Consider the following 26,803-nt stretch of genomic DNA (forward strand, 5'->3'; position numbering starts at 1 on the left):
ATTAGGGAGAACAGCAGATCATTATTATGAAAAACCAAAATTGCAGTTAAGAGAACTGGTTTTACTTTAAAACTTTTTTTTTTAATTTTAATTTGGCCTAAACTTGAGTGTCCCCTTGTGAGAACTGACGCAGAATTTGGGATAATCCATTTCTTTGTATATTTGTGGTGATATTAACTAACTTGGCGCTGTGCTGTGATTCATGTGGCTTTTATTTCTTTTGACTGTGCTGGCAGAAAACTTTAAAGAGACAGTTGAGCTGACACTGCATTCAGTGTGGAGAGTCCGCTCTTGAAAACAATCACTTTGGGAGATCTTGCTTCATAGCTATGATATAACTGTCTCTCAGCATCTATCTCCTCTGAGGGTGCTTTTGTTTTAAACAACTGGATTGAAGACGCTGTTAAAAAAAATGCATGGATGGTGCCTGAAGAGCTGTCCTCTGAGAGTATTTATGGCAAAAAGGAGGAGGAGGATTGGGGGATGGTCAGGGCTGCCACTGCTTTCAAGGACCACTTCAGAAGTTTGATTGAGTGGGTCAGTGTCCAGACAACGATGAAAAATAGGTTAGAGTAATGAGTCACTCTCCATTTATGATGTAGTTAAGACTAATCTGACATCTTTATCCGTCACTGTCTGCTGTTTTCATCTTTCTCCTTTTGGCCCTGTCTGTGCTAGGGATTTGTTTCTCAAAATATCCCAACTTTTTGCTAGCACCAGTGTGGCAGTGGAAATGTTAGACTATGGCACTTGATTTTGTTCTGATCCCTTTGTTGTCTAGATCTGCTTTGAGCTGGGTGGTGAAATGATGGTAGCTGGAGCTCCTACCATTGCTTGCATGGGTGGAGCTGCACCTCAGCTAGAGACAATGGAACATGCTGAGAAACACAAGTGTGGTGTAGATACAGCCCCTTTGCTTAATTTTCTTTAGCAATCCTGCAACTCGGAATCAGCTACGGGGTTGGACCTTGAGCATTCGTAGTCTCATGTTGCTGGCTGCAACGCTCCCAGGAACGCTAGTAGATGATCATGAAGCTCGACCAGTATGGAGATTGAGCTAACGACATCGGTAGATCTTTCCCATGTGCCCTCTGTCTAAGGCTATAGCCAGCCCTCATTTGGTGACAGATGGTCTCCAGTGAAGGAGAAATCCCTGATTATAAGGCAGCCAGAGTTTGTGCAAAAAACCCCAACGCACTGTGCCCAGCTGTCTCCCAGGATTTTCTAAACCAAACACCCTCTGGTAAACTTACTTCCCTGGTGTAGTCCACCAGGCTGAAATAAATTCTAGTATGTACTAGAGATTAAATATTTTCCAGATATTAATTTAAATAGTCAATGGAATGTGCCATCATTCCATAATTGTATCATGTAATGACATTGGCAGACTAATCCCAATTGGGAGGCAGGTGAAATTAGGACATTGCCTTAACCCAGGGGTCGGCAACCTTTCAGAAGTGCTGTGCCGAGTCTTCATTTATTCACTTTAATTTAAGGTTTCGCGGGCCAGTAATACATTTTAATGTTTTCAGAAGGTCTCTTTCTATAAGTCTATAATATCTATAAACTATTGTTGTATGTAAAGTAAATAAGGTTTTTAAAATGTTTAAGAAGCTTAATTTAAAATTAAATTAAAATGCAGAGCCCCCCCGCTCCCCCCCCCGGACCAGTGGCCAGGACCCGGGCAGTGTGAGTGCCACTGAAGATAAGTTCGCGTGCCGCCTTCAGCACACGTGCCATAGGTTGCCTACCCCTGCCTTAACCTCTGGTGAGGAGAGGAAGAAAGAAGTTGGGAACACGATATTATAGGGGCACTAGATGTAAAAGCTTGTGTGGAAAGATGGGGATGGGGGAATGTTTGTAAATACAATATTTTTACAGTGAAAACCCCAAATACCTTTATCATGTGGAATCTTGGAATTAATTTGAAAAGAGAAATTGGGATATTCATTTTTATTTTATTTATTTTTTTTTTTACACAATACTCTTACTGGAGATGTAGCTACAGTCTTCATAACTGACTATTTCAGACTTTTAACATAAGACAAGCACCAGAGATTCCTTCTTCCCACCCGTTTGTATGAGGGTAGCACCCAGAGCCTTACTGCTAGATGCAGCACACATGCACATTTTAAAGTCTTTTTAGGACAGGGATTGTCTGTATCTGAATAGGCAAGACAGACAAAGGGTGAGAGAAGGGAGGCATTATTTCCGTTTTACAGATGGGGAACTGAGGCACACGGAGAGCAGAATGACTTGCCTGAGGAGTTTATCATGCAGGAAGTCTGTTGAAGAACCACAAATTAAACCCAGCTCTCCTGAGACCGTCTGTTGCTTTAACCACGAGATCATCCTTTTTAGTCCTGTTGTAAAATTGTTATCCAAAAAAGAAGCAGCCTGGTTATCCCAAGTTGTGGGCATGTGCTGATAGAGCAAACAGATGTCCCATTGGAACCTGTTGGTTCTGTTATGTTTCCTAGCTCTATATACCTACTGGGCAAAAATGGAAGATAAGAATCTAGAACTGCGTGGTGGTGGTTTTTGTTATTTTTGGCAGGGGATAACTCCCTGGGATAGTAAGTACTCTCATCGTAATCACCCTTTGCAAACTCTAATCTTCAGAATGCTTCTGTGAGATTGGGAAGTACAGCCCCTATTGAACAGATGGGGAGACGGAGGCACAGGGAGGCAAAGGGACGTTCCCAAGATGTCAGAGGTGAGTCAGTGACAGGGCTGGGCCTAGAACTTGTAACTTTTTGGAGGTTTATTTTTGAATATTACATTCTAGTTTTTCCTTTGAAATAAGGCACATTTTCGGTAGGGGTTGCTTCATTCCAGAGGGACTCCGCAGTAAAATTGAGAAGAGGAAAAGTGATGCAACTTCATGACCAATTGTATTTGAGCTACTGCATGTATTGGTATTGTATAGACCAGGGGTGGCCAAATTTACCAACCCTCTGAGCTGCATACAACAATCTTCAGAAGTTTGAGAGCTGGGGCATGCCCGCTCTGTTCCTGCTGAAGCCCTGAGCCCTGGCAGGCATGCCCCATGGGGTTGAAGCCCTGAGACCCACCTCTCCACTGAGCAGAAGGCAAGCTCCTAGCCCCACCACCCGGCCATAGGGCAGAAGCCCTGAGTGTTCCCACCCCACCAGTCTGATAGGTGGAGAACAAGGGGAGAGTTTGCGAGCCACACTTCAACCATAAAGAGCCGCATGCGGCTTGCAAGCTGCGGTTTGGCCACCCCTGGTATAGGCAGTGGAGCTTACGTAAAGGATTCTGTGCTTTTCAATACATCATTGAGGCATTTTTTGTCTTCTTCCAAGATCTGTTACACTTGCTGCATTTGTATGCATGCTTTTGGGCCTTCATCGTAGCTTTCAGCTTCTTGGAGGCACTGTGTGCGTGTGTACAGATGTCCCTGATTGATCAGTTCTTAGCTGACTGATAGCTCAGAGAGCGGATGTAAGCTAGCATATTCATTATATGATAAAAATATAACATAGTCGTACGGTAAAGATCATTTGATGGTGTTGAATGTTAGTACAGTGCAAGCCTGTATTTTTCTAAAGGTTTCACAGATATCGGGATACTGTTGGGGAGGAATGGGGCTTTTAAAAATAAGTGGGAGAAACAGTGCCTGGTGTACCCTGTCAGGAGGCAGTCCTTGGTTAACCAGGAGTTGGATAAAATAGCTGTTGTTCCATATTTAATGGCTGCAATTTTTGTTTGCAAATGTTCCAAAGCCACATGTGTGTAGTCTGTGTGTGCAATAGCTTTAAATACCCCTGTATTCACTCTCTTTGCTTGGTTTAAGTATTCTGCAGGATTTGGAAAATAAATCTACACAATTTTATTTCTCCTCTTTAGGATTACTCTAACCTAGATTTACTATTAAAGCCTAAGGTACATCCTTGATCCTGTACATGGAGGGATTTCTTGCTGTAGAAGATGATTTGGAATGTTTGCTAGGAAAAGACTTTTCAGCAGCGAGGTGGATTGCGATTTGCATCCCAGTGAATTGCAAAATGAATCATCATACAGCTAGTGGAGTCGGGTTTAGTATCGACCTCCAAACCATTTTCAGTTGAACAGGTGCATGACTATGTGTAAGTGTGTCTTTGGGGGAGGAGGGGAGTGTTTCCTGCTGAGGCCTTGAACAGGGTAAGATATGTAACTGATCTATTTACTGGTAGCTTTCATATCTGTCTGGGGCTTAGTTGTTTAGCCAAATGATACCTGATTCCTTCCTATAGCACTCCACTTTAAACAGCAGTTGTGGTGTCATGATTGAGTGCAGGGACGCATTTTGTACTCTATTCTTGTGAATATAGTTCATATTTATAAGCTGTTGGTTGCCATGTTAAGGCTGCCTTTAAAAGTTTTACTGTTTGCCCTCTCAGCTCCATTAAAGCCCCTCTGACCACAGTTCATTGATTGTTGTTAGAGCACTGACTACAGTCTGCCTCTGATCCTTCCTTAACAGGGGGATTGTGTTGTCTGTCCGCAGAGCAGCTGCTGCTAATACGTACACTTGTGATTTGCAGCAAGCCCTCTGACACAAGGAGGAATGTTGATTTGAGCGACATGTGTTCCCTCTGCTCTGCTGGGATTGCTGTGAAATATTTGTTTGCCTCTTCAGGATTGTACTGATCGGAATTGAGTGTCCAACTTTTTTGATGAGAGTAAGATCCCGCCCAGGTGCGTGTTCAGTACTTTGGTAGCACTTCAAGCAGTATGGCAGCTGTGTTTGACCAGCTTGTCTTAGGCTTGATTAGGCTCCATGTAGTTCCAGATATTGTAACAAACCTTGTGATTATGAGGCTTGGAAATTATCCCAGTGAATTCTGCTTGATTAGAATGTGATCTTGGATTGCTGCAAAAAAAATAAGTTCTATATGGTCTGTGTAGGGGGTAGTACCCCAATATGTCTGGCATCCTTAATTTCAAAATTACAGATGCAGAATACGTGGCTGGCTGTGCTCTAAGCATGCACAAACATTTTAAAAACAAGGTGATTATTATTTGTATTTTGGTAGCATCTAGAGTTGTCAGATGAGTTCAGGATTCCATTTTGCTGGATGCTGTAGATGCACATAGTAACAGTTTGCCCTGCCTCAAAGAGTTTACACTCAAAATAGACAAAGTCATAGGGAAAGAGAAAGGAAAGTAGTATTGTCCCTTTTTTACAGATGAGGAATTGAGATGCAGAGGGACTGAGAGACTTACTCAGGGACCCACAGGAAGTCTGTTGTGGAGCCAGGAATTAAACTTAAATTTCCGGAGTCCTAGATCAGTGTCTTAATTGCACGTCCTAACCTCTGTTCCTTCAAATCTTAATTCAAAATCAATTTCCTGGATGATGCCTCCAGGCAACTGTCATCTGGTAACAGCTAGATAGATGGCTGGTCAGGACTTCTGATATTTTGGGGTTTTCTTCCCCCCTGATAAGTTACAAATAAATTTGAAACCATCTAGCTGTGCATAGGTGAGGTTAATGAAGATGCATTTTCTTGTTACCACTTCCTTTGTCCTGCCTCTGGTACAGGGGTTGGCAGCCTTTCAGAAGTGGTGTGCCGAGTCTTCATTTATTCACTCTAAGGTTTTGCGTGCTAGTAATACATTTTAACATTTTTAGAAGGTCTCTTTCTATAAGTCTATAATATATAACTAAACTATTGTTGTATGTAAAGTAAATAAGGGTTTTAAAATGTTTAAGAAGCTTAATTTAAAATTACATTAAAATGCAGAGCTACCCCCCCTGGACAGGTGGCCAGGACCTGGGCAGTGTGAGTCCCAATGAAAATCAGCTTGCGTGCTGCCTTCGGCACACATGCCATAGGTTGCCTACCCCTCCTCTAGTAAAACCCACTCATTGCATCTTGTCTTAATAAAATTGTAAACTTTGTGGGGCAGTAGTCATCTTTTACTGTGCATTTAAGGTAATAAAAGGAGATGAACCATTCTCCTAGAACTGGAAGGGACCCCCTGCCTTCACTAGCAGGACCAATTTTTGCCCCAGATCCCTAAGTGGCCCCTTCAAGGATTGAACTCACAGCCCTGGGTTTAGCAGGCCAATGCTCAAACCACTGAGCTATCCCTCCTGCTTGCATTGTGCTCAGTACAACCGGGCCCTAAATCTAACTGGGGTTGGGGGTCTAGATGCTACCAAAATATGAACAAGTAACTTAAGCTCCTGGATGAATTAATGTTCAGAATTGAGGAAGAGAAGACCTAAACTGCATTCTGGAGAGAGGGGTTTTTAGTGCCAAAATCCTCCAATTGGATGCTCTGCTAACACACTGGCTATGGGGTTATACTGCTGAAAAGGATCTGGGGATTATAGTAGATTACAAATTGAAAATGAGTCAACAATGTGATGCAGTTGCAACAAAGGCTAATATTCTTCTGGGGTGTTTTAACAAGAGTATCGTATATAAGACACGGGAGGTTATTGGCCCACTCTTTTCGGTAGTGGTGAGGCCTCAGCTGGAGTATTGGGTCCAATTTTGGGCACCACATTTTAGGAAAATTGTGGGTAAATTGGAGAGAGTCCAGAGGAGAGCAAATCATAAAAGGTCAGGTTTTCTAAACCTATGAGGAAAGGTTTAAAAAAACCCTAGACATATTTAGTCTTGAAAATAAGAAGACTGAAGGAGGCTCTGATATGTCTCCAAGCATGTTAAGGGCTGATGTAGAGAGGACTGTGATCAGCTGTTCTCCATGTACACTGAAGGTAGGATACAAAGTAACAGGCTTAATCTGCAGCAAGGAAGATTTAGGTTAGATATTAGGAAACACTTCCTAACTCTAAAAGCAGTTAAGCTCTGGAATGGGCTTCCAAGGGAGGTTGTGGAATCCCCATCACTGGAGGTGTTTAAGAACAGGCTAGACCAGCCCTGTCAAGGGTGGTCTAGGTTTACTTAGTCCTGCCTCAGGGCAGGGGGCTGGACTTCATGACCTCCCGCGGTCCCTTCCAGCCCTACATTACTGTGATTCCATGACCTACACATAATGCGCTTGGCAGGCGCACGGCAGGGTAGGTCTGTGCCTGTCTTCCATGATTGCTTATATATTTGTGTGTGACTTGCTTTTAAAGGGGACGGGGATGTTTGGCAAGGGGATGCTCAGGGTTAAGTGAATAGAGGAGGACCGAGGAAGAGAGCTAAAGTATGGGAAGCATAATGGGCAGGGAGGGTGAGAGCTGGAGGGTTGCAGTGTTAGAGGAGGGGTTGGATGAAGTGGGACCAACTACCAATGACGAGGCATCAGGTACGGAGTGGGGTGTATCCGGAGCCCAAGCTTCCAACTGGAGTGATGTTGGGAGGCCACAAAGGCTCCTCCCTGCAGCTGCTGCTCCTCCCCGTGTGAGGGAGAGGGGAGGGAAAGCTATGCCAATGGTCTGGTGCCACAACTGGCTATCTGAATCTAGGGTTTGGGGGGCTGTTTCCCTGCTCCGGCTGATGCTGGCTGCTTTGGGAAAGGGGCTGTATATAATGATAAATGTGGTACAAAATATCCATAAAGGATGCTGAATTTCTTCTTTTGCAATTACAGTATATATTGGGTACAAATGTACTGTTACATTTTCAGCTGTGAACCCATCTCCGATAGTGTCCTGCTAGAATGAGCAAAGCACTATAGGCAGGTGCTGTGGGAGACAATCCTGTACTAGCAGAGGGAGGAACTGGATGGCATAATAGGTCTTTCCCCTCTTTCTGATTCTTGAGTCTCTGGTCACATGTGCGTGGTTGGAGGAAATGGCACTGAAAACCCGAAGAGCCTTTTGTTTTAACTCTCCAGCTTGAATCCAGCTCCAACAAAGCAAATCCCCCAAGCCGTGAAGGGGGTTTTGTGCAGAAATACAGCTTATTGTCAGCTGCGGTGTTCAGACCCTGGGGAAATCGTGGTCATTGTTTAAGCTATTATTTCTCAATAAATGCTTTGTATTTTCTCACGTGATGCCTTAAAAATCTGGTTCTGTGCTTTTAAAAATATCCCAGCATGAGCCACAAAGGAGAGCATTTGTGGAGGAAACTTTCCAGCAGTTTAAGAATTGTTGTGAGGTTATTTTTGCTTTGTTGTTTAAGTGCTTTTATTTGTCAGTAAGGAATGATCATGTTTGGTTCTGGCTTCCTTTATCAGCAGGAAGTACAGCAGGCTCAGAGCCCAATCCTGCTCCCAGTGATGCCTCAGTGGGTCTTTTGCTCATGATCTCACTGGGATCATGATTGGGAAAGGACAACTGGGGAATCTGTGTTAGGCTGGGTCTGGCATCACTGCAGAGGCATTGCAGTCATCTTCTGGGGAGTTTGGGAACAGGGGGAACCTTGTACCGCTCCTGGGTGAGCCTCTCCTGGCAGTCATGCAGATCAGCATTAGTGGGTTTCAGAGGAAGCAAAGCCTAATCTTCCCCCCCTTGCTGTGAATTGAGGCCGTTGTGGGTGATTTAAAAAGATGTGGGAGGGTTGGGGAAGGACTAATACCATGTCCCAGAGGATCCTTGGCCTCCCCAGAGAAAGAAATACAGTGGTGAATCTGAGCTGTCAAAATATGCACACAGAGGATAAATTAACTATTACAACTAATATCTGCCATCCTTTGTTCTTAGTAGTAGCGCTAATGGGCAAGTATGTCTCCTGGGCCTGTTCTCACCTCCAAAAGCAGTTCAGCTACACAGCTGCCGTTTGAAAGATGACCAGAGTCAGTGGCCCAGATGCACTCCTCAAACTACTGTCTGCATAGGATGGGTCTTGTTAGGGTTAGGAAGGAAGGAATTCCTTCAAAGCTCCTTTTCTCTTTATGACCTACTCTTGTAATCAGGGCCATGGAGGTAAGGGCAATCAATAAGATCTGTAAACCCTTTGGAGCAGGAACTCTCTACAGCACCCAACACAGTGAGGTCCAGGTTCACACTTGCTCTCTAGATGCTTTCACACACACTAAGGCCAGATGGGACCATTGTGATCATCTAGTCTGACCGGCTGTGTAACATAGGCCAGAGAACTTCCCCACAATAATTCCTAGAGCATGCTACTGTGCTTTAAATATTTAATAGTAATCATGCTGTGCAGGATGTAAGCTGATCACTGCAGAGGTCAGGAAGGAATCCTCCTCCACCCCGACATTGTGTGGTAGGCTGGGTGCGTTGTGGGGAAATTCCTCTTCCTGGGAAGTATCAGTTACTGCTAGAGAGGCCATTAGATTTGCTGGGCCAGCTCTCTGTTCTGATGTGGCACATCCTGTTTTCTATCCCTAGGTTTATTGTGGGCCTGTTTCTCAGAAGAGCTTGGTTCCTTTTATTCATAGTTTCTAAGGCAAGAAGGGACCGCTGTGTTGATCTGGTCTGACTTCCCAGAGTCAATGGGAAGCGAGTATAGCGGGGCCTGCTTTTTCAGAGTTTTGGGCAGCTGAAGCTCCCATTGACCTATGAGATCTTAACACCTGTTTAAATATCTAAATGGAAGCTGTTGGGTGCTGAGCTGTTCTGAAAAAAACCTCTCGATTCTTATTCTATAACTCACTACCCTTCCTTGCACAGGAGCAATAGTGTTGTTTATTTCCAGCCTGGCCCTGATTGTGCAAAATGGTACCTTCTGTTTTCATATAGTAAGCACTGAGATTTTGGCTGTCCAGATACTCTTGCCTGTCTCTGCCACCCACGCTCAGCAGAGAAACATTCGTTAATGGCTAGGAGAGAAGTGTTTACTCCTGGAGTGTGCACTTGTTTTGGACAATGCAAGTGTCAACACCTGCCACTTGCTTCTTTGGCTTTGTTCCTTGTTGCTGTCTCATAACAGATCCGCCATTTTAAAATAATAATTTCTACTCCTGGCAAGCCTGAAAATATACATTGTCACTTGAACTAGCTCTTTTAAGATGTATTCACTTAGAACTCTGTCATGTCAAGGACAGAGCTGACAGTGGGGAGGGAGCAAGGCCTAGTGAGTGGCTGGACATGACAATGAGGGGTTCAGTTTTGCCAACCCCAAATGTTCAAAAATCATGAGTCAGGCTCACCAAAAATTATGCGATTTGGCTTTGAAATCATGACATTATGTAAAAATAACAGATTTGGCTTTCTTTATATTTGCCTTCTCCTTTTTGAGCCTTTAGAGTGCACTGGCGTCACATTTTGAAGCTTTCTCCACAGCCACAAGGGCTAGAAATTTACTTTTTCTTTAAGAATGAAGGCTGAAATCATCACCAAGGCTAAGATTTTGTCATGGTTATTTTTAATAAATGTCACAGACAGGTCACGGGCAATAAATAAAAATGCACAGACGCCCGTGACCTGCTGTGGCTCGATGGTTTCCCTTGCCACCATGGTGGCGGGGAGCTGTGGGGTTCTCCCTCTGCTTGCGGCAGCTAGAAGCTTCAGGGGGGCCCCTCTCTGCCCACGGTGGCTGGGAGCTTCAGAGTGACCATACTTCCCAAAGAGAAAACGGGACACCCCCAACCGCTTGCCCGAGGCGTCCCCTCCTGGCGAGGCTGTCGCCTGTCACTGGAACCCCTCAGGAGTCTGTCACCTGTTGTTGGAACTTTGCAGGGGGACAGCCTGCTGTCGCCTGTCGCTAGACCTCTGCCAGGGCCCCGCTGGCTGCCAGCTCCAGAGTCCCTCAACCCATGTGGCTGAAGCAGTGACTGTCACAGAGGTCTCTGGAAGTCAGGGATTCTGTGACTTCCATGACCTCCACGACATAAATGTAGCCTTAATCATCACACATCCCCTTGAGGCCAGGAGCTGTGGTTTGTTTTAAGGAAAACAATAGTTATCATGAGACTCCTGAAAGTTGGCGGCAACTGTTTACAATATAGGAACCTGGTTAGAGCAGGGCCTGGAGGTTGGGGTTCCTGGACTCGGTTCTCAGCTTTACCACTGATTCAGTAAGTCACTTATGTCCTTTGTGCCTCGGTTTCCTCACAGAAAAATGAGTATAGCCTGGTCTGCTTTTTCAAAGTGCTGAGCAGCTGCAGCTCCCATTGACTTAATAGGGGTATGGAGTTGTCAGGCACTGCTGCAAATTGGTCCAAATAATGCCTGTCTCATAGCAGTGTGACGAGGTTTAATAAATGTTTGTATAGTGCTATGAGATCCTTGCATGAAAGATGCCTTGTGAGTGTGTTTTCAAGCACCAATCCAAATTAGAACTACTATCCTCTTCTTGATGAGGGTTAAGGTGACATGGAAGGAAAAAGAATGCAAACTTAAGCACTTTTAAAAGCAGCAAAGAGTCCTGTGGCACCTTATAGACTAACAGATGTATTGGAGCATGAGCTTTCGTGGGTGAATACCCACTTCGTCGGATGCATCCAATACGTCTGTTAGTCTATAAGGTGCCACAGGACACTCTGCTGCTTTTACAGATCCAGACTAACACGGCTACCCCTCTGATACTTAAGCACGTGACTGCACATGTGGCTGAAAGTTGTCTTTTAATCCAAAGAGAATTGGTATAAGTATTTTTTTAATGGTAAAGAGGAGTCATCCTCTGGGTTCTTTCCCCATTCTTTTCTCACTAGTGTCTACTATGTGGATAAATGTACAGCATGTAAGAGAAAAAGAGAGAGAATTAACCCTTCGATAACCACATTTGAGCATATGTTGAAGCTTAGGTTGGTACAGCTTCAGATTTCCTGGAGCCTTGCAGAATTTGTACACACCCTGTGCAGTATCCATAGTCTTAATCTGAAAACAGTTTCCCTCCTCTCCTTTCTGTTGCTGGGACTCTGCAGTTTATATCTGTGTGGTTGTATTTGTCATGGTGCAGGTGCCTGGGGCGCTGGACAAATGTTTTTTTTATTATTTGTATTTAAATCCATTTGAGGATAAAAATACTAAATGTAAACCCTTTAAACAGAATGATACCAAGTCATTCCTGCTCCTTTTTGCTTGCCTGGTTTCTCATAGTGCAGATTCGGTTTGCATTTCTACACGTTCATTGTAGCATGAAGTCTCTCACAAGGGGCAGTCAGAGAAGACAGAACTGAACTAGCCATTTTCACTCACATGAACACAGAGCCTTTAAAGGCAACAAGCGCCTATTTTTAGCTGGGATAATTCGAAAGGCTGTGTGTAGTTGTATGTAACGTCTCATGATGATGGGAAGTGTGTTTATTATAATAATGTTGGTCTGTGTGTTAAATTTGATCTTTTAGAATTGAAGCGTCAAAGTGGAGCCACCAGGAGGTTGTTAATAATAATAGGAGACATACCTATTTCCTAGAACTGGAAGGGACCTTGAAAGGTCATTGAGTCCAGCCCCCTGCCTTCACTAGCAGGACCAAGTACTGATTTTTGCCCCAGATCCCTAAATGACCCCCTCAAGGATTGAACTCTCAACCCTGGGTTTAGCAGGCCAATGCTCAAACCACTGAGCTATCCCTCCCCTGTTAGGTTACTTCAGGGGTCAGCAACCTATGTCACACATGCCAAAGATGGCACGCGAGCCAATTTTTAATGGCACGCTGCTGCCTGCCGGAGTCCCGAGGACACACAGCCAGTGAGGTGCAGAGCCCATGCCCCCCCAAAAGAGGAGCCCCTACTTTTGGATCATTCAAATATATAAAAATAACTTGTTTTATTAGGAAAATACAATAGATTGCGTGAGATGTATGTATTGTGATAATACATTAGCCTGTGTGTATATGCAAAGCTGCCTGTTGAAGTAAGGCTATGTATTAGTCTAGAAGATACACACAGTAAACAAACAGGTATGCAGGCAAGCTCTGAAGTGCGTGTACATCTGAATGGACTGATGAATGTCACGCCCACCGTGTACACGTTTCAAGCTGTTAGCAGATAATGCTTTAAAAATTTGACACGCTAAAATGGGAAGAAAACAAAATTCTGTCTCATAATACATTTCAGAACACAGAAGTATTCGGAAGTTTTAAAACAAACAGGAGAAAAGGATGAAGTTCCATGTATGTGCTGCAAATGGTGTGGCCAATTATTAAATGTAAATATTTATAGGGTAATAGTTCTAAGTCTGTAAGCAGTTTATTAAAATGAAAAGTTTTATTTGGGGATTAGAAAGAGATTATTTTCTTAAACTCTGAGGTGGCAATGTGTTTTGAGTTCTGTTTTAGTTCTGCAGCAAACCACATTGATGAACAGAATGCAAAGCATTAATCTACCGAATACTTTTTTCCCCATTTTTCCCTCCACCAAAATAAACCCTGATATTTACCCAGAAAAAATTAATAGTTTTTTGCACTGCTTTTCACCTGTTTTTGTTGTGGTAATAAACACTGATACATTCCTGGAAAAAATAAAATAACTGAAAACGAAGGGCCCTACCTATAGTCCATATCATGTGGTCCATTTTCATGCATTTGATTTACAAAATCTGTTGGTTTTTAGTAAAATAATTTTACTGATTTGAAGTTGCACCATCCAAGGAGAAATGGTCTCCTCCTTTGAATTGCTAATATAGTAATTGCTTGTTCAAAACTGATGGCACGTGATTCTATGCAGCAATTCTTGAACTGTAGCTTTTTGTGTGTGGGCAGGTAGTGGTTTCTTGAGGCCCTATACTGCAGTGTGTTCTGTACAGTATTGGCAGACCCCAATGCCCCCTATAGAGCTAAAGATTGCGTGATTGAGGCCTTAGGTTCTACAGTAGAACCTGAGAGTTACAAACACTTCAGGAAGGGCCGTTGTTTGTAACTGTGAAATGTGTGCAACTCTGAACAAAACATTATGGCTCTTTCAAAAGTTTACAACTGAACATCGACTTGTACAGCTTTGAAACTATACTATGCAGAAGAAAAATGCTGCTTTCCCTTTATTTATTTATTTTTTTTAGTAGTTTATGTTTAACACAGTACTATATTGTATTTGCTTTTTCCCCCTTTTATTTGGTCTGCTGCTGCCTGATCGCATACTTTGGTTCCAAATGAGGGATACGGTTGACTGGACGGTTCATAACTCTGGTGTTCGTAACTCACATGCTCTGAGATTCTACTGTAGTAGGAAACAGCCTTGTCATTCAAGTCCACTAAAATACCAGAGATGATAAAAGGTGGGCAAGGACAGAACCTCTTAACAATCCCAAGTTAGGATCAAAGATCAAAAGCCTGCGTAAACTGATAGTCGCACAAGTAGTGGCTTTAGCATCAAGCATGTCCAAACAATTGTAAAAAGTGAGGAGTTGACTTGAGTTTTCAGAAATACCCATCAGCATGACAAGTTTCTGATGGAATGAAGAAGGATTTGGTTTTTAACAATCTGCTAATCAGATCAAGTGAGGTTCTTGCATGACCAAGTAGCTTTATTTATTACGATACTTCAGAATGTATTTGTAAAGTACTGTCTCTAAATAATTAATCTGCAGTTGTCAAAACAAGTGAGCCAAGTGCACTTTTTGATGCATTGTCTTTGCTTTTCTAATTTTGCTGGTTCACTAGCTGGCTAATTCACAAAATCCAGCCATTTGCAAAGGGGCCTCCCATTCATTAGTACTAATTAGCAAGGTTCTGCTCTATGAATATTCCTGAATATGCTCTTTCAGACTATACAAAGTATTAAGAACTTCACCCGTGTAATGAGTGTGTTTACAGCTATACGGTTAATTAGCTGCATCCTTCTTCTTATATCCCTGTTCTTGGGAATGGTGGTTCTTCTTCGAGTGCTTGCTCATATCGATTCCAATTAGGTGTGCACGTGCTGCTTGCACGATCGTCAGAAGATTTTTACCCTAGCAACACTTGGTATGTCGGCTGAGGCGCCCCCTGGAGTGGCGCCCTTACGGTGCTGGATATGCGCCCTGGCCGACCCAGCGCCCCCTCAGTTCCTTCTTACCGCCCATGACGGTTGTTGGAACTGTGGAGCGCGGCTTAGCTGATCTCCACTTCACTAGCTTCTCGCTCGTTTATAGTTGTAGATAGTTTTTATAGAGTAGTTATTAGTTTCTAGTTGTAGTTAATAGTTGTTATTACTGTTAGTGTAAATAGTAATTGGGGGTAAGGGGCTTCTCCTCTTTCCTCCCTCCCGGTACCTGGACTCATGCCTAGGTTCCTGGGTTTCAAACCGTGCTCCTGTTTGAAGTGCCTGGGGGAATTCCATCAATCAGATAACTGCTGCATTTGTAAGGCATTCAAGCCTCGGACTAAAGAGGAGCGGGCAGCTCCTTATGGAAGCGGCACTTAGCCCGATGTCATCAGCTCTGTGTTGAGACCCGGTGCCGACCCCGTCAGTCCGAAGCGCGCCTCCGGCACCGGAAGTAACAGCTTCACATCCTGGCACCGGATGTCTCCGGCACTTCTACCCAGCGCGGCACCGCTCACTGTCTCCGGGACCCAAGAAGCAGCACAAACACCTGCTGCTCCTTTGCAGTTGCCAGCATTGCCTGTGCCTCCCTCAGAGCCGCGTCCCGTGCTGGAGCATCCTGCGAAGGCTCCAACTCCAGCACCGTTGATTCCAGCACCACAAGCGCCACTGAGTCCGGTGAATGTAAGCTTCTTGGTGTGTACTGTGGTTGAGCTCGGTCTGCCTTCCACCCCGGAGACTTTCTCTACTGCATGTGACCTGATTGCGCCCACCGAGCCGAGATCGTCGCAAGCTTCGGTACCACCGATAGGGGCTGTTTCCTCAAAAGGAAAGCCCTCCATGATGCGCTCTCCGTCACAGAGCGAGACGGGATGGCACCCATCACGGTCCCAATCCTGGTCACGGTCCTGATCCAGATGCCGGTCTCGTCCACAGCACTGCTTGCAGTCCTGGCACCGATCACCATCTCGATGTCAGCGCTGTGAGTGCAAACGGCAAAGATCTTCTTCCTGGTACGGTCGGTACTGGTCCAGCTCCCAGCACTGATCCCGACGCCGGTCTACTCGGAGTCGATCCCGGCACCGTTCTGCCCATAGATCTTCAAGGTCCAGATCTGCCTTCCGGCACCGATATGACCGCAGTCCCAATACAGATTGCAGTACCTCTCGAGATCACGGCGCCGACCTCCATCTCTCTGGCACGGGGCGACAATGCAAGACAGGGCGACCCAGCATGCGCGATCGGCTCCACCTTGGCCATCCCGTCCCAACTCGAGGTCATCCCAGGCAGAAAGTGGCTACCATGTCCAGGACTAGGATGTGGATGGTGCTAGCCAATGGCATGACGAGGGGTAGAATCCTGGACAGGGACCTCCATAATGGTCCTTTTGGACCCCTTGGGCATACCATCAGGCCCAAAGTGTCCCCTCGGGGGCTTCTCGCTCTGCCCACTCGGAACCCCAGGTACCGGAGGCCACTGTGAGTCGCCCTCCTCTGGGGGGGTTTGGAGGCGCCGGCCCTGCCCTCAGCTCAGGCCCATGCCCCTAGCATGGTGGATCTAGGGCAACCGGACCCTCCTCAGCAAGACTTGCCCCAGGACCCATTAGTCCCTGGAGTGTCCTTCTCGTCTTCCGCAGATGAGGCAGGAGCGGGTAGGTCCTCCTCTGGCCCCCCACCTATAGACCTCCGTGCACACCAAGAGATGCTTCGTAGGGTGGCACAAAACATGAGCCTTCAGGTGGAGGAAGTGATGGAGGTCAAGGATCCTGCAGTGGACATTCTATCTACCGATACCCTGACACGTATAGCCTTGCCATTTATTCGGACCATCCAGGCTAATGCCAATACGATCTTGCAATCTCCGGCCTCTATTCCTCCCACTGCTGTGGGGGTGGAGAGGAAGTACTTTGGTTCCCTCCAAAGACTATGAATACTTGTATATTCACCCCCAATCGTGCTCCCTTGTTGTAGTCCATTAATGAGAGGAAAGGACACGGCCAACAAGCTCCCGCTCCTAAATCCAAGGATGCTAGATGCCTGGATTAATTCGGGCACAAGATTTATTCTACTGGTGGCTTAAAACTCAGGGTGGCTAACCAGCAGGCCTTCTTGAGTCGCCACAATTATAATACCTGGACCTCGATGGGAAAGTTCAAAGAGCTTATTCCTCAGGAGTCCAGGGAGGAGTTCGGGGCCGTACTAGAGGAGGGCAAGGAAGTAGCCAAGACATCTTTGCAGGCCTCAATAGATGGGGCAGACTTGGCAGGTAGGACTCTAGCCTTGGGCGTAGCTATGCGCCGCATCTCGTGGCTGCAGGTCTCCGGTCTCCCACCGAAACTCCAGCAGACTATCCAGGACCTGCCCTGTGATGGCCATGGTTTGTTTTCTGACAAGACTGACTCTAGAGTCTGAAGGATAATCAGGCCATCATGCGTTCATTGGGCATGCATACCCCGGTGATGCAACGTAGGCCCTTACGACCCCAACCACAGCACACCTACCCAATCCCCAGCCGAGACAGGACTTCTCTAGAAGATGAGGCCGGGGTGGTAGGAAGAGAGAGTCTGGTCCTCAGACGGGCCAGAACCAGGACCCCCCCCCAAATCTTTGGCAGGGTGCAAGCAAAACTTTTGAAGGTGCACCTGAGGATGGAGCACCAGTCTCCTTCCAGGATCCTTCCCCACCTTTCACCAACCGCCTCTCCTATTTCCTCCCTGCGTGAAACGTCCTAACGTCAGACTGATGGGTCCTATGTACGGTGGAAAGTGGATACCACCTTCAATTTGTTCCCACTCCCAATCCACCTTCAGGGACCCCTCTCACGAGCAACTCTTCATACAGGATGTGCAAACGCTTCTAACTATCAGAGCTATAAAGGTGGTTCCAAGGGAACTGAGGGGCAGGGCTTTTTATTTCCATTACTTCCTAATCCCCAGGGCAAAGGGGGGGGGCTACGGCCCATCCTGGACCTGTGCGGACTCAACAAATTCATGGTAAGGTTGAAGTTCCGCATGGTTTCCCTGGGGACCATTATCCCGTCACTGGATCCTGGAGACTGGTACGCTGCCCTTGACATGAAGGACACGTACTTCCACGTAGCGATTTACCCGCTGCACAGGCTTTTCCTTCGCTTTGTGGTCAAGCAACAGCACTTCCAATTTACCGTCCTTCCCTTCGGCCTATCCACGGCACCAAGGGTCTTTACAAAGTGTATGGCCGTCGTAGCTGCCTCACTCTGTCGACATTGGATCCAAGTATTTCCGTACCTCAGCTTGGTGGTCCTGAATGAGTCCTCTTAAAAAAAAAAAAATTCTTTCTACCATAAGAATGGCACTCATATCATTGATACCCCCTTAGCCTCTACTGAAATTAATAAAAAATTAAAAAATTAAAAAACACCAAAAAGAGACTCCATGAAGTCCACAAGGGACACTGCTATTGATAGTGGTTTTACGTGGAAGGAACTCAGATGCTATGGTGATGAATGACATTATGATACCCTGATGTAGATAGACAAGTGGTTCTCAACCAGGGGTATATGTATCCCCGGGCGTACACAGAGGTTTTCCAGGAGGTATGTCAACTCATCTAGTTATTTCCCTAGTTTTATAATCTCTACATAAAAAGCACTAGTGAAGTCAGTACAAACTAAAATTTCATATAGACAATGACTTGTTTATGCTGCTCTCTATATACCATACACTGAAATGTAAGTACAATATTTATATTTCAATTGATTATTTTATAATTATATGGTAAAAATGAGAAAGTCAGCAATTTTTCAGTAATAATGTCCTGTGATGCTTTTGTATTGTTATGTCTGATTTTTGTAAGCAAGTAGTTTTAAAGTGAGCTGAAACTTGAGGCGTGAAGACAAATCAGACTCCTGAAAGGGGTAAGGTAGTGTGGAAAGGATGAGAGCCACTGAGCTAGACCATGCTTCTTTTCTGTATAGTTTGTTCAGAAATATTTTCAACGTGGACTTGTGATATGAACAGGCACTGCCTTATGTCATACATGATGCAGTTTGGCAAATCCTAGGCTATAGCCTACTTCTCTAAAATATATCTGTTGGGGTGAAAAAGTAATACGATATCGACTCCTCTCCCACCTGTCAGCTGTTGGAGGATTGTTCTCTAAGGTACATGTGCTTTGTCCTCAGTTTTAAATTTTCAGTACCATTCCAAATCCTCTTAGTTTTGCCATTTTCTTATAATTTGCATTTAGATTAGCTGTCCGGGGGAGAATGAGCTAAATGGCTAAAGTCTTATTTGGCTGTACCAGAAAGCTGCAGTGCTTACATAAAAATCATTTGCTCTGTTATTGATAAACATGAAAGGCATCCATTTCAGTTAATTTTCCAGTGAGTAGTCCTTATCATAAACACATCATAATTCTACAGAAGTAAAATCCCCCCTCAACCTCGTTGCTGTAAGGACAGGTTGTGATTGGAGTGGGACAGATTGTGAAGAGTAATTCTGTAGACAGTTGTCTTGCTGGATGGGCTGGAATTATTTAATGCTCTGCTTATGAGAGGTTTCTGTTAATTCAGAGGAGATTTAATGTCTCCTTGAAGCATAATTTGTCTATGCACGGTACGTATTAACATGTACATCTATAAAATGGTAGTAACAAACATCTTAGGGGGGGATTTTCCAAAGTGCTCGGTGTTGGCCTGATGTTGACCTCAGTGGGAGCAGGGTTAGACCAATGCTAATTGCTTTGGAAAGTCCTACCCTAAAATGAACTTTGTTGGTATAGAACCCCTCTCCTGTTTTAGTTTGGGGTGGTTTGTCTGTCAAACACTCCAACATCTTTCGCCCTGCTCACATCCACTGCCTGCCACCAAATGTGCAAAATCCCTTTATCAGTGAGCTGGTGCCATTCTGCTGCCTGGTTGCTGGTCCACCCCATGGTACTGAGCTGCATGTGGCTTTCTGTGCTTTGGGGTAGCATAGGTTCAGATCCACCAACTCAGCTTCCATGTGTGTGTCAAAATGGGAGAGGGGTGGAGCTACTTCTGGAGACTCCAGGATGATTTGAACTAGGTCTTGGGATGGGAAAAGTAGGTGGGTGATGAGGTGCATTTAGATTGGAGCATGCATGTTAAGAGGAGGCAGGAAAAAACAATTGGTTTGACAGCATTGTCTGTCCAGTCGCAAGGACAACAGAGGGTGACTTTTTTAAACTGAAAAAATCGGAATGCTTCATAAGGCAAACTGACAGTTTTCACTGGGTCACATTAAAATCTCATGTGCATGTTCTAATGGTCAGTCCATGCTTTATACGGTGATAAAATGTTTCTAAAGCTTCTGGTACAATAATGCCAAGAAATTTTAATTAATAACTAGGGCTTTCAAGCAATTAAAAAAATTAATCATTATTAATCACATTATTAAACAATAATTAAATAGAATTTATTTAAATATTTTTGGTTATTTTCTACATTTTCAAATATATTGATTTCAATTACAACACAGAATACAATGTGTACAGTGCTAACTTTACATTATTATTTTGATTACAAATATTCACACTGTAAAAACAAAATAAATAGTATTTTTCAATTCACCTAATACAAGTACTTTAGTGCAATTTCTTTATCATGAAAGTTGAACGTACAAATTTAGAATTATGTACAAAAAATGGCAAGTTTCAGAGTAGCAGCTGGGTTTGTCTGTATCTGCAAAAAGAACAGGAGTACTTGTGGCACCTTAGAGACCAACAAATTTATTTGAGCATAAGCTTTTGTGGGCTTAGCCCATGAAAGCTTATGCTCAAATAAATTTGTTGGTCTCTAAGGTGCCACAAGTACTCCTTTTCGTACAAAAAAAATAACTGCACTAAAAAATAAAACAATGTAAAACTTTGGATCCTACAAGTCCACTCAGTCCTACTTCTTGTTCAGCCAATCACTCAGACAGACAAGTTTGTTTACATTTGCAGAAGATAATGCTGGCCGCTTCTTGTTTACAATGTCACCTGAAAGTAAGAACAGGCATTTGCATGGCACTGTTGTAGCCAGCTTTGCAAGATATTTACGTGCCAGATGCACTAAAAATTCATATGTCCCCTCATGCTTCAACCACTATTTCAGAGGATGTGTGTCCAGGCTGATGGCGGGTTCTTCTTGATAACGATCCAAAGTGGTGTGGATGGATGCACATTCATTTTCATTATCTGAGTCAGATGCCACCAGCAGAAGGTTGATTTTCTTTCTTGGTAGTTCGGGTTCTGAAGTTTCCCCATCAGAGTGTTGCTCTTTTAACTCTTTTGAAAGCATGCTACACACCTCATCCCTCTCAGATTTTGGAAGGCACTTGAGATTCTTAAAGCTTGGGTCGAGCGCTGTAGCTATCTTTAGAAATCTCACATTGGTACCTTCTTTGCGTTCTGTCAGATCTGCAGTGAAAATGTTCTTAAAATGAACAACTTGTGCTGGGTCATCATCCGAGACTGCTACAACATGAAATATATGGCAGAATGCAGGTAGAACAGAGCAGGAGACATACAATTCTCCCCCCAGGAGTTCAGTCAAAAATTTTAACACCACATTTTTTTAACAAGCATCATCAGCATGGTGGCATGTACTCTGGAATGGTGGCCAATGCATGAAGGGGGTATATGAATGTTTAGCATATCTGACACGTAAATACCTTGCAATGCTGGCTACAAAAGTGCCATGCGAATGCCTGTTCTCACTTTCAGGTGCCGTAAACAAGAAGCAGGCAGCATTATCTCCTGTAAATGTAAACAAACTTGTTTCTCTGAGCGATTGGCTGAACAAGAAGCAGGACTGAGTGGACCTGTAGGTGCTGAAGTTTTACATTGCTTTGGTTTTGAGTGCAGTTATGTAACAAAAAAATCCTACATGTATAAGTTGCACTTTCATGATAAAGAGATTGCGCTTCAGTACTTGTATGAGGTGAATTAAAAAACTCTCATTGTTTTTACAGTGCAAATATTTGTAATAAAAATAAGTGAGCATTGTACACTTTGTATTCTGTGTTGTAACTGAAATCAATATATTTGAAAATGTAGAAAAATATCCAAAATATTTAGTACATTTCAGTTGGTATTCTATTGTTTAACAATGCAATTTTGAGTTAATTATGTGAGTTAACTGCGATTAATTGACAGCCCTAATAATAACCACAGGAAGGCCTACATGGGCCAGCCAAGCTGGAGAACTGTTCTAGTGAGTTTGAAACAGCTGACTAGTTAATTTAGGCATGTAGAATATGGGAGGATATTCTAGTATGTAAAATATAGGTGCTAACACAGCAGAGGAATGTGGGAGGTGTACTGGTTCACAGTGGCCATTGCACATTTTGGTTTATTGTAATACTCCTTGCAGGTGACTCCCTTGCGGTCATGTGGGATGGTGAATTTTAAAGTGAAGGGAGATCATTAAAAAAGCTGAAGAACCAAGTAAACTTTGCAACTGGAGTCTGTCTGCAGGTCAGTTAAACACACTGGGTGAAAAACACTGAGGTTCTGTGTAAAAATGGAATGTTAAAATGGGCAAGGTTTTTTTTAGGGTTTCTAAAACCTTTTTAAAAAGTAAAAATCCTGTTTAAACGTAAAGCTGAACTGTGCCTGTTTGTATGCTCTATCCTTTCCCCTAACCTTTGTCTGTATTGTCTAAGAGGAGAAGAAAGTGATCAGGAGCAGTCAGCATGGATTCACCAAGGGCAAGTCATGCCTGACTAACCTAATTGCCTTCTATGAGGAGATAACTGGGTCCGTGGATGAGGGGAAAGCGGTGGATTTGCTATAACTTGACTTTAGCAAAGCTTTTGATACGGTCTCCCACAGTATTCTTGCCAGCAAGTTAAGGAAGTATGGGCTGGATGAATGGACTATAAGGTGGAGAGAAAGCTGGCTAGATCGGCGGGCTCAACGGGTAGTGATCAATGGTTTCATGTCTAGTTGGCAGCCGGTTTCAAGCCGAGTGCCCCAAAGGTCAATCCTGGGGCCAGTTTTGTTCAATATCTTCATTAATGATCTGGAGGATGGCGTGGACTGCACTCAGCAAGTTTGCAGATGACACTAAAGTGGGAGGAGGAGTAGATACGCTGGAGGGTAGGTGAAGGACATAAATCCACACCGTGTAGAGGTCAAGCATAGGAGATTATTACACACAGCGCTGGTAGAGTGTCACCTTGCTTATTAGGCTCAGAGACACTGCCAATCAGTTGATTACAATAGAATATATAGATTTTCCATGGGTGGGGGAAGTGACGGGGTAGGCAGTTCCACACTCCGGGATAGGTTTTGCAGCAAGACAAGATAGCACATTAGCTAATGGTTGGTTAACAGGTTACATAATGTCTCCGCCCATTGTCTCAAGTTAGCAAGTTAACATTTAATTAATACTTTGATAAAATGTTATTAGTATAAAATATATATGTTGAATTCTGATTTAGGGTCCATAGGAATGGAGCAACTCCTTTGATTGTCCAACAGGTACATTCCTAGGGGTTAAAGCAAAGAAACAGTGAAAGTATATGGCAATAAAGATTGTCCCTTTTATGTCTTAAGGCAGGCATTGGTCCCTCGGAAGGGAGATGGAAGGATGCCATCTCTTATACTGACATGTGCCAACTTTTCCTAAACTCAAGGTTGGATCTGTGGGAAGAATGTCTCCTTACAGAAGAGACTGACACAATAGGAACAGGGATTCTTTGTTCAATTTGCAACTCTGAATAAGACACAATTATTTAGTTTTTCGCTCCAATACCTGGCAATTTGCTGACCAGGCCTATTTTAGCAAAACAAGATTATCTGTTTACCCAGCTTTCTCTTAGCTGATCACTATTTGCTAGGCCTCTGGTCTCTTGACCAAACTATGGACTTTGGGTCTGGAAAAGAGCTAGCACAATCCATATACCAGGTTGTTATATAAAATGGACATGGATTTTAACCCTTCAGTAGGGAAAGGATACAGAGGGACCTAGACAAATTAGAGGATTGGGCCAAAAGAAACCTGATGAGGTTCAACAAGGACAAATGCAGTGTCCTGCACTTAGGACGGAAGAATCCCATTCAGTGTTACAGACTAGGGACCGAATGGCTAGGCAGCAGTTCTGCAGAAAAAGACCTAGGGGTTACAGTGGACGAGAAGCTGGATATGAGTCAAGAGTGTGCCCTTGTTGTCAAGAAGGCTAACGGCATTTTGGGCTGTATAAGTAGGGGCATTGACAACAGATGGAGGGACGTGATCATTCCCCTAGATTCGACATTGGTGAGGCCTCATCTGGAGTACTGTGTCCAGTTTGGGCCCTACACTACAAGAAGGATGTGGAGAAATTGGAAAGAGTCCAGCGGAGGGCAACAGAAATGATTAGGGGTCTGGAGCACATGACTTATGAGAAGAGGATAAGGGAACTGGGATTGTTTAGTCTGCAGAAGAGAAGAATGAGGGGGGATTTGATAGCTGCTTCCAACTACCTGAAAGGGGGTTCCAAAGAGGATGGAGTTAGACTGTTCTAAGTGGTACCAGATGACAGAACAAGGAGTAATGGTCTCAAGTTGCAGTGGGGGAGGTTTAGGTTGGATATTAGGAAAAACTTTTTCACTAGGAGGGTGGTGAAACACTGGAATGGGTTATCTAGGGAGGTGGTGGAATCCCCTTCCTTAGAGGTTTTTAAGGTCAGGTTTGACAAAGCCCTGGCTGGGATGATTTAGTTGGGAATTGGTCCTGCTTTGAGCAGGGGGTTGGAGTAAATGACCTGAGATCCCTTCCAACCCTGATATTCTATGATTCTATTTAGATTGTAAGCTTTCTGGGGCAGGGTCTATCTCTTATTCTATGTACCGTGCCTAGCACAGTGGGGTAATATTCTCAGTTGGCCCCTAGGCAATACCTTAATAAGCATGATTAATAATAAAACAGAAAGAGGTGAAGAGATTATCTGAAGAACAAATGACGCAGATTTGGACAAATGGTAACTCCCATCAAGTGCCATCATAGAACATTCTTAATCAACAGATCTATTTCTGGGGACTGTTTGACACCATAGCTGCTGACTTTAGTGACTATAATAAGTCAATACAGCTGGATTCCATTCCTCCTTAGACATCATCAGTAGAACTTGGTACGTTTCAGTCCGACAATTGCATAACTCACTGTGTACGGACAGATTTCACTGAGAGTTTAATTTGATTTATTATTGCTGGAGATATGTGAAATGGGACCTAGTTTGGCTTTTGGAATCCAAGCTGGGTTTGCAGGGCTGGCAAATGAGCACAGAACTTCAGGATATCATGTTTAGAGTCACTTTTCAGAGCAGAACAACCTAATTCGAAGCAAGAAGGTTACAGATATATGAATTTAGGCCACCGACGGATGGGTGTGCAAGAGATGGATCAATTAAAGAGAATGAAGTTGTGAGGAAGTGTTGGACATTGTTCATCAGTGTTTACTGTGCAGCAGGATGAGGAAATACCTATATCAAAAGAACTTCTAATGAGATCACTCTCTGGGTTATTATACAGGCCCATCATTGTGCTATCTGAATACACAGAGAGGTAGATTGGGATGGAATATGAGTACATGCTTCCAGGGGAGTCTGTGATCTTAATGCAGCGCCTTAGACTGCTCGGCCACCCCTTAAAGGTGAACTGTGAGCTGTTTCTTAAATCACACAAATTGCTTTGTAAGATCCCTAAAAAGGACCCCCGCACACACACACAAAAAAAGGAACAACCCCCCCACCAAGCATATGCACATAGTTTCACTAATAATAAGAAGGGAGAGAAAAAGAGTTGCTGCATAGAATATTAAGCCTTGTGTGCTGCACATTTCCCAATTTCCCTGTCGGAGTGCCTGCCATTACAAGTACTGTAACCAGGGTTTGAAACAAGTAGTTGCCTTCTAAGCATTCATCTACATCATTTCAGTTCATGGTTCCTGCACTATCATCTTGGCAGAGAAACCAGGAATTTGCTGCCTCTTATGGGGCCAGTTTCTCCAAAATATGCCTAATAGTACATCTTTTAAACAGCCATGAACTTGTCTGCTTTTTAGCAAACCCCACCCCCCATTTGAAGTCATTCAAAGGAAGCAGTGAATCAACCTCAAACGCTCGTATCAAATCACCAGGACTGGATGGTATTGACCCATGGGTGAATGAAGACACTATGTGTGAGGTAACCGTGATACTGACTAGGATGTGCAATGTATCCTTGCATCCAGCAGTTGTTCTTGAAGGCTGGAAGGCTGTTGGTGTGTGGTGCATATCTCCCAAAAGGAGCAGAGGAATATCCGGACTCCCTTAGACTTGTTAGCTTCACCTTCAGTTCAGAGGAGAAACTAAGTCGAAGGGTAGATTAGTACAACACTTAGATAAGAATAATCTGATACGGTCGAACCAGCACAACTTCTCCAAGGGGAAATGTTAATAAAATAGTGAAGGTGACGTAGTGGGCATAACACTTTGGGAGTTCCAGAAAGATTTTTATAAGGCCCCCTCTACCTTCCACTCTGGGCTGTGGCCTTAGTTATATAAGCTTGGTTGGATCTTGCCTGCTTGATACTTTGATGTGAGAACACCAGTTTCTGCAGCAGTGGCGTGGGTGGTTTGGTAGGTGTCTCTCTCCCAGTCAGAGAGTCAGTGTTGAGCTTAAACCCCAGCATGAGATTAGAGGACACTGTACTGCTGGAGGAGTCTTATGGATGATTTGCAAAGTTGGGGTCTTGACCACTTGTGCTCATTAAAAGACTCTGTGGAACTTACTTGTCACAAGAATAGAGTTGTTAGCCTGGACCAGATTCCCATTTGAGTAATTGCTTTTGGCTTCCCTAAGTTTCTCCTGGGTATGGTAGTCTTCAGTTTCCCAAAACAGCATGGGAGGTAGGAAGAGGGGTGCACTGAAAAACAGCTATGGTCTTCTGCCCCAGAGGTGGCAGGAGTGACTCGTGCATGTGTGTATATGGACTTTGGGATCCTCCAGGATGAAAAGATGTTAAGTGAGTGAACATTATTGGAGACTGTTATGGAAAATATTCCAAGGGGCAATGTCCTAG

General features: G+C 44.0%; 1 protein-coding gene across 2 annotated transcripts in view; it reads left to right on the forward strand.

Moving 5' to 3' along the window:
• The window catches only part of EXTL3 (exostosin like glycosyltransferase 3), a 208,971-nt gene that overhangs the window by 19,476 nt on the left and 162,692 nt on the right, over positions 1-26,803 (forward strand). The window contains exon 1 of one of the 2 annotated variants that reach the window (XM_045009497.1): positions 22,130-22,233. The exons of the other annotated variant lie outside the window; for it this stretch is intronic. The gene's annotated coding sequence lies outside the window, so the exon portion shown is untranslated. Of the gene's footprint in view, positions 1-22,129; positions 22,234-26,803 lie in introns of those variants that run through there. 2 annotated transcript variants of the gene reach the window in all.

Source organism: Mauremys mutica, chromosome 3 (assembly GCF_020497125.1).
Source record: "Mauremys mutica isolate MM-2020 ecotype Southern chromosome 3, ASM2049712v1, whole genome shotgun sequence".
Lineage (NCBI taxonomy): Eukaryota > Metazoa > Chordata > Testudines > Geoemydidae > Mauremys > Mauremys mutica.